Here is a 14,516-nt window from a genome sequence, read left to right on the forward strand (position 1 = left end):
GGGATCATACTTATAAATAATTACCTTAAACGTAAATGGGTTGAACGCCCCAACCAAAAGGCAAAGACTGGCCGAATGGATACAAAAACAAGACCCCTCTATATGCTGCTTACAAGAGACCCACCTCAAAACAAGGGACACATACAGACTGAAAGTGAAGGGCTGGAAAAAGATATACCACGCAAATAGAGACCAAAAGAAAGCAGGAGTGGCAATACTCATATCCGATAAAATAGACTTTAAAACAAAGGCTGTGACAAGAGACAAAGAAGGCCACTACATAATGATCAAAGGATCAATCCAAGAAGAAGATATAACAATTATAAATATATATGCACCCAATATAGGAGCACCACAATATGTAAGACAAATGCTAACAAGTATGAAAGGGGAAATCAACAATAACACAATAATAGTGGGAGACTTTAATACCCCACTCACACCTATGGACAGATCAACTAAACAGAAAATTAACAGAGAAAACGCAAACTTTAAATGATACATTAGATCAGTTAGACCTAATTGATATCTATAGGACATTTCACCCCAAAACAATGAATTTCACCTTTTTTTCAAGTGCTCATGGAACCTTCTCCAGGATAGATCACATCCTGGGCCATAAATCTAAGCTTGATAAATTCAAAAAAATCGAAATCATTCCAAGCATCTTTTCTGACCATAATGCATTAAGATTAGATCTCAATTACAGGAGAAAAACTATTTAAAATTCCAACATATGGAGGTTGAAAAACACACTCCTGAATAACTAACAAATCATAGAAGAAATCAAAAAAGAAATCAAAATATGCATAGAAACTAATGAAAATGAAAACACAACAACCCCAAACCTGTGGGACACTATAAAAGCAGTGCTAAGAGGAAAGTTCATAGCAATACAGGCATACCTCAAGAAACAAGAAAAAAGTCAAATAAATAACCTAACTCTACACCCAAAGCAACTAGAAAAGGAAGAATTGGAGAACCCCAGAGTTAGTAGAAGGAAAGAAATCTTTAAAATTAGGGCAGAAATAAATGCAAAAGAAACAAAAGAGACCATAGCAAAAATCAACAAAGCCAAAAGCTGGTTCTTTGAAGGGATAAATAAAATTGACAAACCATTAGCCAGACTCATCAAGAAGGAAAGAGAGAAAAATCAAATCAATAAAAGTAGAAATGAAAATGGAGAGATCACAACAGACAACACAGAAATACAAAGGATCATAAGAGACTACTATCAGCAGTTGTATGCCAATAAAATGGACAACGTGGAAGAAATGGACAAATTCTTAGAAAAGTACAATTTTCCAAAACTGAACCAGGAAGAAATAGAAAATCTTAACAGACCCATCACAAGCATGGAAATTGAAACTGCAATCAGAAATCTTCCAGCAAACAAAAGCCCAGGTCCAGACGGCTTCACAGCTGAATTCTACCAAAAATTTCAAGAAGAGCTAACACCTATCCTCCTCAAACTCTTCCAGAAAATTGCAGAGGAAGGTAAACTTCCAAACTCATTCTATGAGGCCACCATCACCCTAATACCAAAACCTGACAAAGATGTAACAAAAAAAGAAAACTACAGGCCAATATCACTGATGAACATAGATGCAAAAATCCTCAACAAAATTCTAGCAAACAGAATCCGACAACACATTAAAAAGATCATACACCATGACCAAGTGGGCTTTATCCCAAAGATGCAAGCATTCTTCAATATTCGCAAATCAATCAATGTAATTCACCACATTAACAAACTGAAAAATAAAAACCATATGATTATCTCAATAGACGCAGAGAAGGCCTTTGACAAAATTCAACATCCATTTATGATAAAAACTCTCCAGAAAGCAGGAATAGAAGGAACATACCTCAACATAATAAAAGCTATATATGACAAACCCACAGCAAACATTATCCTCAATGGTGAAAAATTGAAAGCATTTCTCCTAAAGTCAGGAACAAGACAAGGGTGCCCACTTTCACCGCTACTATTCAACATAGTTTTGGAAGTTTTGGCCACAGCAATCAGAGCAGAAAAAGAAATAAAAGGAATCCAAATTGGAAAAGAAGAAGTAAAACTCACTGTTTGCAGATGACATGATCCTCTACATGGAAAACCCTAAAGACTCCAGCAGAAAATTACTAGAGCTCATCAATGAATATGGTAAAGTTGCAAGATATAAAATCAACACACAGAAATCCCTTGCATTCCTATACACGAATAATGAGAAAGTAGAAAAAGAAATTAAGGAAACAATTCCATTCACCATTGCAACGAAAAGAATAAAATACTTAGGAATATATCTACCTAAAGAAACTAAAGACCTATATATAGAAAACTATAAAACACTGATGAAAGAAATCAAAGAGGACACTAATAGATGGAGAAATATACCTTGTTCATGGATTGGAAGAATCAATATAGTGAAAATGAGTATACTACCCAAAGCAATTTACAAATTCAATGCAATCTCTATCAAGCTACCAGCCATATTTTTCACAGAACTAGAACAAATAATTTCAAGATTTGTATGGAAATACAAAAAACCTCGAATAGCCAAAGCAATCTTGAGAAAGAAGAATGGAACTGGAGGAATCAACTTGCCTGACTTCAGGCTCTACTACAAAGCCACAGTCATCAAGACAGTATGGTACTGGCACAAAGACAGACATATAGATCAATGGAACAAAATAGAAAGCCCAGAGATAAATCCACACACATATGGACACCTTATCTTTGACAAAGGAGGCAAGAATATACAATGGAGTAAAGACAATCTCTTTAACAAGTGGTGCTGGGAAAACTGGTCAACCACTTGTAAAAGAATGAAACTAGATCACTTTCTAACACCACACACAAAAATAAACTCAAAATGGATTAAAGATCTAAATGTAAGACCAGAAACTATAAAACTCCTAGAGGAGAACATAGGCAAAACACTCTCCGACATAAATCACAGCAGGATCCTCTATGATCCACCTCCCAGAATTCTGGAAATAAAAGCAAAAATAAACAAATAGGATCTAATAAAAATTAAAAGTTTCTGCACAACAAAGGAAACTATAAGCAAGGTGAAAAGATAGCCTTCTGAATGGAAGAAAATAATAGCAAATGAAGCAACTGACAAACAACTAATCTCAAAAATATACAAGCAACTTATGCAGCTCAACTCCAGAAAAATAAACGACCCAATCAAAAAATGGGCCAAAGAACTAAATAGACATTTCTCCAAAGAAGACATATGGATGGCTAACAAACACATGAAAAGATGCTCAACATCACTCATTACTAGAGAAATGCAAATCAAAACCACAATGAGGTACCACTTCATACCAGCCAGAATGGCTGCGATCCAAAACTCTGCAAGCAATAAATGTTGGAGAGGGTGTGGAGAAAAGGAACCCTCCTACATTGTTGGTGGGAATGCAAACTAGTACAGCCACTATGGAGAACAGTGTGGAGATTCCTTTAAAAATTGCAAATAAAAAACTACCTTATGACCCAGCAATCCCACTACTGGGCATACATACCGAGGAAACCAGAATTGAAAGAGACACATGTACCCCCAATGTTCATCACAGCACTGTTTATAATAGCCAGGACATGGAAACAACCTAGATGTCCATTGGCAGATGAATGGATAAGAAAGCTGTGGTACATATATACAATGGAGTATTACTCAGCCGTTAAAAAGAATTCATTTGAATTAGTTCTGATGAGATGGATGAAACTGGAGCCGATTATACAGAGTGAAGTAAGCCAGAAAGAAAAACACCAATACAGTATACTAACACATATATATGGAATTTAGGAAGATGGCAATGACGACCCTGTATGCAAGACAGCAAAAAAGACACAGATATGTATAACGGACTTTTGGACTCAGAGGGAGAGGGAGAGGGTGGGATGATTTGGGAGAATGGCATTCTAACATGTATACTATCATGTAAGAATTGAATCGCCAGTCTATGTCTGATGCAGGATACAGCATGCTTGGGGCTGGTGCATGGGGATGACCCAGAGAGATGTTATGGGGAGGGAGGTGGGAGGGGGGTTCATGTTTGAGAGCACATGTAAGAATTAAAGATTTTAAAATTAAAAAAATAAAAAACTAATAACATATAAAAATAAAAAATAAACTAATAAAAAAAAAAGTTGGCTTAAAGCTCAACATTCAGAAAATGAAGATCCTGGCATCTGGTCCCATCATTTCATGATGAATAGATGGGAAAACAGTGGAAACAGTGGATGACCTTATTTTTCTAGGTTCCAAAATCACTGCAGATGGTGATTGCAGCCATGAAATTAAAAGACGCTTACTCCTTGGAAGGAAAGTTATGACCAACCTAGATAGCATATTCAAAAGCAGAGACATTGGTTTGTCAACAAATGTCCGTCTAGTCAAGGCTATGGTTTTTCCAGTGGTCATGTATGAATATGAGAGTTGGACTATAAAGCAAACTGAGCACCGAAGAATTGATGCTTTTGAACTGTGGTGTTGGAGAAGACTCTTGAGAGTCCCTTGGACTGCAAGGAGATCCAACCAGTCCATCCTAAAGGAGATCAGTCCTGGGTGTTCATTGGTAGGACTGATATTGAAGCTGAAACTCCAATACTTTGGCCACCTGATGCAAAGAGCTGACTAATTTGAAAAGACCCTGATGCTGGGAAAGATTGAGGGCAGAAGGAGAAGGGGATCACAGAGGATGAGATGGTTGGATGACATCACTGACTCAATGGACAAGGGTTTGGGTCAACTTAGGGAGTTGGTGATGGACAGGAAGGCCTGGCGTACTGTGGTTCATGGGTTGCAAAGAGTTGGACACAACTGAGCAACTGAACTGAACTGAACCGATGAAACTTTTTTCTTCACCATTATCTTATTACAAATGAATATATTTGTGATCACGCTAATTCACTTCAGTTGTGTTTGACTCTGTGACCCCATGGACTGTCACCCATCAAGCTGCTCTGTCCATGGATTTCTCAGGCAAGAATAATGGAGTGTGATGCCATTTCCTCCTCCAGGGGATCTTCCCGACCCAGGGATAGAACCCACATCTCTTATGTCTCCTGTATTGGCAAGTGGGTTCTTTAGCACTAGTGCCACTAGCTTTATCAAAATTCTGGTGCAAGAGTTCCCATGTGTCAAAAGGCAGGCTGGTAGAGTACAATCTTCCCAGAAGAATAAAGGACCACACAAATAAATGCAACTCCTGATATGGTATGATTTTAAATGATACTACTTTGCAAATGAATTCAGTTCACCATCTGAGTTTGCAAATATGTTTCTTTGCATATTTCTTCAATATCAAGCAGTTTCTTCTTTGTACCACAAAACAAAACAAAGAAAACAAAACAAAACAAACAGAACTAAGTTTACATCATTAGTGGAAAGATTAATACTAAAGTTTTCTTTTTAAAAAAATGTACATAAAATGTTGAATTACCATGAACACTAAACTAATGAAAGTAAGGGTGACATCTAACAAAATCATAAGTAGCTGCCATATGTTATGTTTTCAATGATGAATTCATTGGTGACTTGACTGCAAGTGATAACAAGCAAGCAGTAAAGTGATCAGAGGAGAAAGCAAGCAAAGAGCAAACATGATAAAGTGTAATTAAGTAATTGAGATTTTTCTCTATTGACTTTATATGCTATCAATAATGATCTCAGATTAACATGTGACATTCTTACTATAATGACTCATTAAGTAGAGGAAGGTATTATTGACCTTCTGTGGGGGTTTGTCTAGTGGTTTTCCCTGCTTTCTTCAATTTAAGTCTGAATTTGGTAATAAGGAATTCATGATCTGAGCCACAGTCAGCTCCTGGTCTTGGTTTTGTTGACTGTACAGAGCTTCTCCATCTTTTGCTGCAGAGAATATAATCAATCTGATTTCGGGTTTGTGACATTGTACAGAAGACAGGGATCAAGACCATCCCCATGGAAAAGAAATGCAGAAGAGCAAAATGGCTGTCTGGGGAAGCCTTACAAATAGCTGTTAAAAGAAGAGAAGCAAAACGCCAAGGAGAAGAGGAAAGATATAAGCATCTGAATGCAGAGTTCCAAAGAATAGCACGAAGAGATAAGAAAGACTTCTTCAGCGATCAATGCAAAAAAATAGAGGAAAACAACAGACTGGGAAAGACTAGAGATCTCTTCAAGAAAATTAGAGATATCAAGGGAACATTTCATGCAAAGATGGGCTCGATAGGGCACAGAAATGGTCTGGACCTAACAGAAGCAGAAGATATTAAGAAGAGATGGCAAGAATATACAGAAGAACTGTACAAAAAGGATCTTCACAACCTGGATAATCACGATGGTGTGATCACTCATTTAGAACCAGACATCTTGGAATGTGAAGTCAAGTGGGCCTTAGAAAGCATCACTACGAACAAAGCTAGTGGAGGTGATGGAATTCCAGTTGAGCTGTTTCATATCCTGAAAGATGATGCTGTGAAAATGCTGCAGTCAATATGCCAGCAAATTTGGAAAACTCAGCAGTGGCCACAGGACTGGACAAGGTCAGTTTTCATTCCAATCCCAAAGAAAGGCAATGCCAAATAATGCTCAAACTACCACACAATTGCACTCATCTCACACGCTAGTAAAGTAATGCTCAAAATTCTCCAAGCCAGGCTTTAGCAATACGTGAACTGTGAACTCCCTGATGTTCAAGCTGGTTTTTGAAAAGGCAGAGGAACCAGAGATCAAATTGCCAACATCCGCTGGATCATGGAAAAAGCAAGAGAGTTCCAGAAAAACATCTATTTCTGCTTTATTGACTATGACAAAGACTTTGACTGTGTGGATCACAATAAACTGTGGAAAATTCTGAGAGAGATGGGAATACCAGACCACCTGACCTACCTCTTGAGAAATCTGTATGCAGGTCAGGAAGCAACAGTTAGAACTGGACATGGAACAACAGACTGGTTCCAAATAGGAAAAGGAGTATGTCAAATCTGTATATTGTCACCCTGCTTATTTAACTTCTATGCAGAGTACATCATGAGAAACTCTGGGCTGGAAGAAACACAAGCTGGAATCAAGATTGCTGGGAGAAATATCAATAACCTCAGATATGCAGATGACACCACCCTTATGGCAGAAAGTGAAGAGGAACTAAAAAGCCTCTTGATGAAAGTGAAAGAGGAGAGTGAAAAAGTTGGCTTAAAGCTCAACATTCAGAAAACGAAGATCATGGCATCTGGTCCCATCATTTCATGGGAAATAGATGGGGAAACAGTGTCAGACTTTATTTTCTGCGGCTCCAAAATCACTGCAGATGGTGACTGCAGCCATGAAATTAAAAGACGCTTACTCCTTGGAAGAAAAGGTATGACCAACCTAGACACCATATTCAAAAGCAGAGACATTACTTTGCTGACTGAGGCCCATCTAGTCAAGGCTATGGTTTTTCCTGTGGTCATGTATGGATGTAAGAGTTGGACTGTGAAGAAAGCTGAGCACTGAAGAATTGATGCTTTTGAACTGTAGTGTTGGAGAAGACTCTTGAGAGTCCCTTGGACTGCAAGGAGATCCAACCAGTCCATTCTGAAGGAGATCAGCCCTGGGATTTCTTTGGAAGGAATGACACTAAAGCTGAAGCTCTGGTACTTTGGACACCTCATGCAAAGAGTTGACTCACTGGAAAAGACTTTGATGCTGGCAGGGATTGGGGCCAAGAGAAGAAGGGGACGACCGGGGATGAGATGGCTGGATGGCATCACTAACTCAATGGATGCGAGTCTGAGTTAACTCCTGGAGTTGGTGATGGACAGGGAGGCCTGGCATGCTGCGATTCATGGAGTCCCAAAGAGTCAGACATGACTGAGTGACTAAAATGAACTGAACTGAACTGTGGGGGTTTATTTGTAATGAGTTACTTTATTTTGTTTAAATTTGGGATTCATAAAGGGGTATAACACTCAAACTCACCCTCTGACTCAGTAATGAAAAATTTGTTTTTTGTAAGCATGAGACCTTATAATCTGAATATGAAGTCCCTCCATTAACAGGTCTTCAAATTGTTCTTAGAGTTTTATTAAAGTGTCTCTTCTCTTGTTTTTGCTTGTGATACATCCAAAAAAGTTAATGTTTTCTATTAAAAATTGTTAGTCCAATGAACTTGATTCTTTTTAGGGCTTTTCATTACATTGTTTTGGTTAGTAATTTTATAATTGCTTATGCTTACTTAAGTAAGCTTGATAAGTAGTCATTTTATTTACTTTTTAAAAAGTCCTATATTTGTCTAGTTTTCATTACTTCCTTTTTATTCTTTAAACCATTGAAATATGGTGTCCATTCCTAGCATTCCAATAAAATTGTCCTTGCTAAGATTGGTAATGGGCTTTTTACTTATTAGACCCTCTGGAAACTGTTAAATATTTAACTGATAGCAAGAACAAATATATATTAAAATGTCTCTTGTGCTCAGATTTCCTGGATTTTCTTTGAAACCTAACAATTATCTCTTTAGTTAACTGTTTGATATTGGCTAAATAAGTAGAAATTTTATGGCCTAAATTTAACTCTTTTGTTGGTTTAGATTTGGGGTAAGTAAAAATTGTTTGACTTGTGCAAAGTGAAGAATCAAAACAGATAAGCTCATCAGATGGTGACTGATAAAGCTGTAGCTACAAGTTTAAACCTCAGGAAAAGATTTAGCCCTGTGCCTCCTCCCAGGGCGACAGTAGCCAGCAGCAGCCTGGTCACTCCCTTCCTGCTCACTGAAACAGAGCTATGGAGCACTCCTTCTCTCTCTTTCTTGTCTACCCCTTGTCCCTCAACCCCCCCAAAAAGGGAACTACTATACCACAGGGTCCTGGAACCACATAGCGAAACACTACTTTATTTCCACTTAACTCATATCCACCCACTAGGCATTGGGTTGTGGTTAAGATCATGGGATATATTTTCTGTTTAGTGACTTCCTTTCCCTTCTAGGATAGGGAAGTAGAGGGCATAATAAATTAGACATTGTATTGAACTTAAAGGTAAGTACTCTTTTCCTTGTCATTAGATGCAAAAAATAAGACAGGATCTTATGACCTAAGTGCTATGTGCAAGACTCTGCTCCCAAACCACAATTTCTCATACCTCCTACAGTTGTGACACCACTGATCACTTCCTCATTAAAAGTCTCTCCCTCTTTAGTTTTAGAAATATTATACTTCTGTTATACATGGTGCTCTTTGTCCTTCCCCACTTTCAGTTTCACCAGTGTTTAATGAGTTCATTAAACACTGGGGTCTCTTATTTCCATGTTTGACCCACTCCTCATGCTCCAAACTCAATACTGTAAGTCTGTTTCAATATATTCAACTATTGTGCATATTTCAAGTTTCCTCAACAGGCATGTAGGATCCACTGTCTCAGGTTTGATACCCCCAGGCATCTCACACTTGCCTAATCTAACTAGACTTTACTCCTAATCTCATTCTGTGATGTCTATATGTATGCACTGTCATCTATCCAGTTTTTCAAAATGAAGCCATTCTTAAAATAATCCCCTCTTTTTTTCCTCCCCCAAATCTGCTGTCACCAAGCAACATCTATATTTTTACTTTTTCCTATCTCTGGAATGCATCTTCTCCTTTCCGATTCCACTAAACATGATCTCTCTCGTTATTTTTCAGGAAAGTATTTTTGTCACTAAAATGACCTCCTTTCTCTTCCTACTCTACAAATCACTCTGTCACAATTTAGTCCTTCTTAAAGCAAGAAGTGACTTAGTATGTATGCAAAGCAAGAGCTTAATAGTGTCTTTTTCATACTTAAAATTGTATCATACTTCAGTCTCCAAGATCAAACCCAATCTCTTCAGCACAGTGTATGACCTTTAACTTGTGGTTCCTGCCCAACTTTTCCAGACTTGATTAGTCTGGATGCTGATAGGTACTGTAACAAATTGTAATGACTTTTCTCAATCCAACTTTCTTTATCTTTCCCATAACTGACAAGGTGAAAATTTCTAATCCATGGGCAGCTTTCATTCACACAGTGTTTCAGGGCCACAAAACCTCTGATTTGTAGTTCTGTCATCTCTTAGAGTCTCAGCATAAACCAATGGAAGAGAAACAGTATGGTGAAGGCTCACCTGCTACTTAAGATTCTTAGCTTGGGAGTAATAACATTTGTTTCTTCTCAAACTCTGTTGGCTGAAATTCAGTCATATGGCCACATGTTAGTTGGCCAGTTCTCAGTAACAGTTCTATACCAAGGAAGAAGGAGCACAAACTTTGGTGAACGGTTTACTCTCTGCGTTAACACAGACCATCTTTCCATTCCGTGTCTTGCTCCCTCGTGCACTGCAGCCATACTTAACCCTCATAATCCTGAAACACACTATGTCTCTTGGCATATATTGCTGCCTTTTGCTCATGGCTATCTTCTACTCATCTTTAAAAACATAGCTGAGAAATCTTTTTGTGTAGAAAACCATTACAGAACTCTTATTTTTGGATTAACAACCTCCTTATGTATTCTACATTTTTTTGTTGCAATAGGTTCTTGGAAAATCTTGATAGATGCAGTCATGTACATCATAATTTCAAAAATGTCCATTTCTCTTCTCAGTGGGACCTGAAAAAATATGAGTATTAAAAATGAAGCCTGACTCATTTAGACCACTTCTTATTAAAATTTTTTGAAAATATTTTTTAGTAAAGTCAAATTTATGATTTTATAAGTAGCTTTTATCATACATCTGGTAATATACAGTTTGTTAAATAGGAGTATTTTGTTTATTTTTAATCATATGTAAAAAACCTGTAGAAGATGGTATAAAAATGATTTCCTTAGTAAATCATTACTTATCTTTCTGAAGAGACACAAGTGAGGCCATCTAATTGAGTTCTGCGCAAGGAAATGTAGACAGAAATATGTGTGTCAATTTCAAATTTGGCCCATAAAAACCTTTCATAGGTAACAATTTCTCCTTTCTTCTGCAGACTCAATGTCAAAGCCCAGAAAAATCTCAAAAACCATATATGAAATTTCCATGAGCCTGGGTCCTTGAGTGATGCTGTAAAACAGAGCCCCAAGTCCACCAATAGGGAACACTTCCATTTGGCTGTTGTGTCATGAAAAAACAAAACAAAATTATGTCATTGAAATTTTGAGGTTGATAATACCATCAGCATTATCCAAAATTATTCCCAGTGTTAATGACTAAAAAATTCATATATGGTGACCTCTTGGAAAATTAAAAATCTTTGTTTACATAAATAACTCAAAATAGAAAATTTTGTCTAATGGTGAGCCTTAGGTACCCATATGTCAAGACCTCCTCATGCTGTTTCCCAGGAAATCTATTATACCAACTTCACCTTGGGGCTCTGGCACTTTCTTGGAGCTACTGGTTACAGCAGCTGGCCTAAACAGGAAAACAAAGAGCAAAAAAGAGGATTTTAGAATATGTTTAAGATTTTCAGTGGTACAATGCTAAGATTACTTTATATTAATGCTGTGCCGTGCTAAGTTGCTTCAGTCATGTCCAACTCTTTGTGACCCTAAGGACTGCAGCCCACCAGGCTCCTCTGTCCATGGGGTTCTTCAGGCAAGAATACTGGAGTGGGTTGCCATGCCCTCCTCCAGAGGATCTTCCTGACCCAGGGATTGAACCCATGTCTCTTAAGTTCTTTACCACTAGCATTGGCATTGGCAGATGAGTTCTTTACCACTAGCGCCATGTGGGAAGCCCACTTTTTATTAATAAATACTCTTAAATAGCTTAAACAGAAAGCAAGAATCATGAAGAGTTACAACCATGGTGTAAAATTATTAAGACATAAACCCCATCCAGGTCGAAGGGGATAGCAATATAGAAACTTGCTCATTTTGAGTAAGAAACCAGTTGAAAAACAAAATTAAATAGTCTTGGTGAATCCACAACCGCAGGCCAGACTTCATAAAATAAAACATCTGGAACTATGTACGTCAGGGTCAGTGCTACAACTCGAAGGGGTCATCAAGTTCTTGGGATCTTCCCACAAGTCCTATATGTATGTGTATGTATGTGTGTATATGTTAAGTGTGTATTCTCTGGAGGGAATGATGCTAAAGCTGAAGCTCTAGTACTTTGGCCACCTCATGCAAAGAGTTGACTCATTGGAAAAGACTCTGATGCTAGGAGGGATTAGGGGTAGGAGAAGAAGGGGATGACAGAGGATGAGATGGCTGGATGGCATCACTGACTCGAAGGACATGAGTCTGAGTGAACTCCGGGAGTTGGTGATGGACAGGGAGGCCAGGTGTGCTGCAATTCATGGGGTCGCAAAGAGTTGGACACGACTGAGCGACTGAACTGAACTGAACTGATATATGTATTTGTGTATGTATGTACAAGCTTCCCTGGTAGCTCAGCTCAGTTCAGGAGCTTAGTCATATCCAACTCTGTGACCGCACAGACTGTAGAATGCCAGGCTTCCCTGTCCTTCACCAACTCCTGGAGCTTGCTCAAACTCATGTCCATCGAGTCAGTGATGCCATCCAACCATCTCATCTTCTGTCGTCCCCTTCTCCTCCTGCCTTCAATCTTTCCCAGCATCTGGGTCTTTTCCAATGAGTCAGTTCTTCGCATCAGGTGGTCAAAGTATTGGAGTTTCAGCACCAACATCAGTCCTTCCAATGAATATTCAGGACTGATTTCCTTTAGGATTGACTGGTTTGATCTCCCTGCAGTCCAAGGGACTCTCAAGAGTCTTCTGCAACACCACAGTTTAAAAGCATTGATTCTTCTGTTCTTGGTGTTCTTTATAGGCCAACTCTCACATCCATACATGACTACTAGAAAAACCATAGCTTACTAGACGGAGCACATATATATATATATGTATGTGTGTATATATACATGTAAATATGTGCATACACACAATTATATTTAAAATTAGGTAGGAATGCTTTTATAGAAATCTTCAAGATTTTTCCTCAGCCAAATCTGAGAAATATGCCGACATATGCGCCAATAACAGGCAAAGGAGACAGGCTAGTGTCACCATGATTGCCCGCCAATCAAAATTCATGCTTCAGACTAGGACCTTTGTTCCATGAATGCACTGCTCGCCAGTATCTGACCAAAATAGGATATCTTAACCAAATGGTTCTTAAAGTGAGGTACATAGGATAATATTATCAACATCACATTTGAATTTACCAGAAAAGCACATTCCAGGCCCCATCCCAAACTATAGATTGACTCAGAAAATTGAAGATAGTGCTTCACAAATTGAGCTTTAACAAGAATTTCAGGTGGTTCTGATGCACATTAAAGTTTGAGAACCACTACTTTACCCTATAAAAGCAAATGCTGAGTTTTGGGTAGGCAACTAACAGTTTATGCTATGCATAGACATTTTCTAATTAAAGATATTTTCTAGTTAAAGGTACTTTTCTTTAGAGATCATAGTAAAATGAAAGCAAATGTAGTTAAAACAAAAACCAAAGCTATTAAAAGTACAAGAACAACAAGAAAATGTTAATGTACAGAGGGAAACAAAATCTTAACATGTTTGAGAAAATAGGAAGAAGCAGATGTAACTATTTTATAATAGGAAGTTATAGTGTGGAAAGAGGGGTGTAAGAAGAAAGAGATCCCACTTAGCACCACAGAATCTCAGTGAGACTGTCCTAAAGACTGAAGACTTCTGATTTCAAACAAAAGGGTGAATAAAGCTGAAATTATAGATCAAAATGAGAAATGCTTGGAAGTCCATATTCAAGAGGCCGAAGCACCAACCCTCATTCTCTATTGCCGTGGAGAGAATGTGGCAGTGGTATAAACCAACCATAAGCAAGATGATGGAGACATAAACAGCAACCCACTCCATTATTCTTACCTAGAGATTCCACGCACAGAGCCTGGTGGGCTGCTGTCTATGGAGTCGCATAGAGTCGGACACAACTGAAGCGACTTAGCAGCAGCAGCAGCAAGCAAGATGAAAGAGATTTCTTCTGTTAAGAGAAAACAGAACGTCTAGAGATTCAAGAACAATAGTCATAGAAGAGGGGAGGTTGAAAAATAACATTGTAATGCAACGTACTGGATCTCTACAGTTTTCCTATTCCTTCTGCAATAGATAATTAGCAATCAGAGAGCTAAAAGGCAAGGTACATCTCACTTCTTTTTTCCATATTCAGCTTTAATTGTTTAGAAGGTCATGTGTCACTTTGGTAAATGAAAGTGTGAATTGAAAAACAACAATGAATCTTTTCTTTTAACAAATATTTTCTTAGTGTGCCTGTTTGCTAGTAGGAGCGCTGTAAACAGTAAACATTCTAAAGTGAGTGAGTGAAAAGTGAAGTCGCTCAGTCGTGTCTGACTCTTTGCGACCCCATGGACTGTAGCCTACCAGGCTCCTCCCTCCATAGGATTCTCCAGGCAAGAGTACTGGAATGGGTTGCCATTTCCTTCTCCAGGGGATCTTCCCGACCCAGGGATCAAACCCTGGTCTCCAGCATTCCAGGTAGACACTTTTACCTCTGAGCCACCAGGGAGGAGCT

At 38.3% G+C, this 14,516-nt stretch overlaps 1 long non-coding RNA gene across 1 annotated transcript; it reads right to left on the reverse strand.

The window, feature by feature from the left end:
- Positions 1-8,851: 8,851 nt before the first annotated feature.
- On the reverse strand, positions 8,852-14,516 carry LOC138435815 (uncharacterized). The gene is made up of 4 exons (XR_011255243.1): positions 14,366-14,516; positions 13,853-13,967; positions 11,345-11,391; positions 8,852-10,598 (listed from the first exon to the last, which is right to left on the reverse strand). It is a non-coding gene; the product is annotated as an uncharacterized lncRNA (long non-coding RNA).

The sequence above is a fragment of the Ovis canadensis genome, chromosome 1 (assembly GCF_042477335.2).
Source record: "Ovis canadensis isolate MfBH-ARS-UI-01 breed Bighorn chromosome 1, ARS-UI_OviCan_v2, whole genome shotgun sequence".
Classification (NCBI taxonomy): domain Eukaryota; kingdom Metazoa; phylum Chordata; class Mammalia; order Artiodactyla; family Bovidae; genus Ovis; species Ovis canadensis.